The sequence below is a fragment of the Laccaria bicolor genome, genomic scaffold (genome assembly GCF_000143565.1).
Source record: "Laccaria bicolor S238N-H82 LACBIscaffold_16 genomic scaffold, whole genome shotgun sequence".
Classification (NCBI taxonomy): domain Eukaryota; kingdom Fungi; phylum Basidiomycota; class Agaricomycetes; order Agaricales; family Hydnangiaceae; genus Laccaria; species Laccaria bicolor.
In genome coordinates, this window is record NW_001889887.1 from 642,602 (window position 1) to 646,514 (window position 3,913).

Genomic DNA, 3,913 nt, shown 5'->3' on the forward strand with positions numbered 1-3,913 from the left:
GTTCCTGCAAAGCCATCATTGAGATGTTTCTTACTATGAAATGAATGCATCATCCCAGACTTGAATTTTGAAATCCTCTTGGCAAGATTGGTCAGAGAATGTACTAATCATATAAATATGAGTGTCAGTGAAAAAGAAAAAATGAAGCTCATTTCATACCTTTTTCCCTAGAATTCATAAGGGGAGATTCTGCTCCAGGAACTTTATTCTTTATTTTCTGAGCTTGGATATCCAGTTTCTTTGCCTCTGTGTATTTTCCTAGATGTCGATATGTGGCTGCAAGATGTGCCATGGCCTTGATTGTACATGGGTGTTCCACTCCAAGAATTTTGTTGTTTGCATCCAGAACTTGGATCTGCAGCTTCTCTGCCTCTGTGTATTTTCCCAGTTTATAATATGTTGATGCTAGATGTCCCATGTCACTGATTGTGTATGGGTGTTCCACTCCAAGAATTCTGGTACTTGCATCCAGAACTTGGATTTGCAGCTTCTCTGCTGCTGTGTATTTTCCCAGCTTTTGATATGTGGCTGCTAGATTTGAAATGGCAGTGATTGTATTTGGGTGTTCCACTCCAAGAATTCTGGTGGCTGCATCCAGAACTTGGATTTGCAGCTTCTCTGCTGCTGTGTATTTTCCCAGCTTTTGATATGTGGCTGCTAGATGTCCCATAGCATTGATTGTATTTGGGTGTTCCACTCCAAGAATTCTGGTGGCTGCATCCAGAACTTGGATCTGCAGCTTCTCTGCCTCTGTGTATTTTCCCAGGTTTCGATATGTGGCTGCTAGATTTGAAATGGCAGTGATTGTATCTGGGTGTTCCACTCCAAGAATTCTGGTGGCTGCATCCAGAACTTGGATCTCCAGCTTCTCTGCCTCTGTGTATTTTCCCAGCTTTCGATATGTGGCTGCTAGATTTGACATGGCAGTGATTGTATCTGGGTGTTCCACACCAAGAATTCTGTTCCTTGTATCCACAACATTAATCTGTAAGTTTTCTGCTTCTCTTGAATAGCCTTGTTCCATCAACAATATGCCACACTTGGCATAAGAATCATCTAAGTAAATGACACCATTCTTGAAATGCTCCATACTTGTTCTTATATGTGTTACCAAGACCCTCTGAAATCCATATGGCTGGCCTTTACCCCATCTTAGTGAACAAGACAAAGTAACATATGCCATTAGACAACATTGTTTCTTCTTATTTGAAAGCATTCTGTCTCTGCCCCATGTATGGACCAGTGGATGCATTGCATACACACCATCAGATGGGCCTTTTTTGATCAAGGAGAATGACAGTAATATTCGGACTCCCTCTTTAAAGACAAAGTTATCCCAAGTACCTGATTTATTGAGAGGAAGTAGTCTCCGGTCCAGCAGAGAACTGGCAAGTGGTAACTTTGAGCCAGAAATTTTCTCATTTTCCTGGAGAGCAGCATAAAAAAAGATGTCTTCAGTAATCCCCTCATGATGGAAGAAAGGGAATAATTCCAGAAGGAGCATTGCACTATTGGCTGCTTTGGCCTTATGAGAATCATGAGATTTAGCCCTTTTCTGAATTTCTTTATATGATAGCTCCCAAGTTTCATAGACAGTTTTGTTATACTTAGAAGCTCCAGTAAAATCTGAATGAAATAATAGTGTCTTCCGGTGCTCTGAATATTTTGCAAGATAGTCTCTGATAGTGGTTGCTCCAGAAGCAATGTAAGCACCAGCCTGATCAATTGCAAGAGGAACACAGAAGAGCTCTTTCACAATCTTAGAAGCTTCAGATTGAAACTCTATTGTAGATGAATTCAAGCAACTAGCTTTTAGAAGTAATTCAAGAGCATCATTCTCTTCCATCTCAGTTACTTCAAGAGAGTTCTCAGGTGAAGTTAGAGTTCTCATGGCAGAATTGCAACTAGTTATCAGAATATTTCCACCCCTTCCAGGTGGAAGATAAGTTTCCAGCTCACCAGGTGATAGATTATCAGCATTGTCAAACACCATTGCATAGTTCTCTTTCAGCAAGCCAATCCAGCGAAGAGCAGATTCAGGTGACCCATCCAGTGCAGAAAGCTGAGCCTCAGGAAGGTTACAGATGCCCTTCAGTGCCTGTGTGATGGTGCTGACTGAGGATGCATCAATCCAAAAAACAAGAGAAAAGCTGAAAGTAATCCAATTTGAATTAGAAGGCATTGAAGTGGTATTCAATAGATACTCACTGGTCAGACATGTCCTCAACAAACTTTAAACAAATCTGAGTCTTTCCAATACCCCCCATTCCATGCAATAGGAAGAACTTTCTCTTCTTAGCTCTGCCATTTGCATTGGTAAAAAAATGCCTCTTGAGTTTGGCGATAACTTCTGTCCGTCCTGTGAACCGATTGCTTGGGTTTGGCGTGAGGGGGATGACCCCGTCCGACGTGGACCTATTGCCGTCGTTGATGTTGTGTATGTGCATCTGCCGGAGATCCGTACTCTCAGCTTCATTCACTGGTGCATTAACACAATAACCATTCTACTCACAGTGTTAGCATTATTGAATGTGCTGTTGTTAGCAACAAAGTGGTGAGCGCCCGCAAGAACGTTCGCTCCGCTCATGTTGAGATATCGACGATGGAAAGGTTTCGGATGAGAGAGGGAAAGGAAGAAAGAGGAGCGCCCAGACGCCAAAAAGACCCCCAATCATGCCACGAGTTGGTCTATTTGTATATATGTATTATGGATACACAAGCACGTGCCTTGGCTCAAGATTCTCCTTTCCTTCGTTCTTCGGCCGCTTACCTGATTCTGTGGACTGGCTCGACTTTCTAGCATGTTGGTACTTTGCAAGCTCCCTTCGTCCGTGAATGTGGTTGCTGCTGCGAATGTGGAGTTTAACGACGAGTTGCTCACAGTTAAGCGCTTGGGTGGACCCGGTGATCGATCGACACCTAATGACCCCCATCACACTCACCACCACCAGCACCAGCAGCAGTATGAAAACGCAACGGCGTATGAAAACCCCACCACGGCGTACCGCACACATAACATATTCGACCTATCTGTTTTCAGCGCATCGTCTACCGCTTCCTCAGCATTCCAACACACTTTTCCTCATCCTCCACCACCACCGACAAAGGGAGTCAGCGAAGTAGCGTACACGACGCTTATCAACAACACCCATTCGACTCTACCCTCCCAGCGATAAACAGTGGGATGCGCTACGACCCTCCTTCTCCTTCCTCCCCTCAACTCCCTCCCTCGTCCGCCACGAACCTACCACCATCATCGTTCCACCCCGCCCACGCCCACCTAACACGACACACACGCTCACCAGCATCCCGCTCCCGCCCCAGATTATGTCCTCCCTCCTCCAGCTGTGCTCCTTTCCCACCGTCATCCGCCGCAAATGGGTCAGGCGGTATGGGGCCTGCGAGGACGACTAGAGCCAGGAGGAATGATAGCATACCTGGCACTTCCCCGCCTCCTTTTGGTGTTCACCATGGACATGGGAGGCCGCATGCGATTGTGATCCCGGGGAGCAGGATGGCTAGACTAGTGGGATGGCGCGGGTAGTCCCTTGAGAACTTCTTCCAACGGAGGAGGAGGGGGAGGGGGAGGGAATGGGTGGTATGTGCCTGGGCAGAGTCAGAGCTCGTATGTCTCCTTTTCTCGCGTGTTTCGTGTGTTCGTGAAGCTGATGAACAACGAAAACAGAGCCTCGGAATACTCACTCCCCACACCCGACCACCATCAACAATACACCCCCTTTGTACTTTCCTCATCTCAAGACATGCACCACCACCTCCCGCCACTGCACCACACACCCCACCCCCTTTCGCATTCCCACCACGCGCATTCGCACTCGTTGCCGAAACGGTTAGACACGCAAGCTGTCAATTTGATGGGGCTCCCTCCCTATGATCCTTTACCCTCTCAAAATAA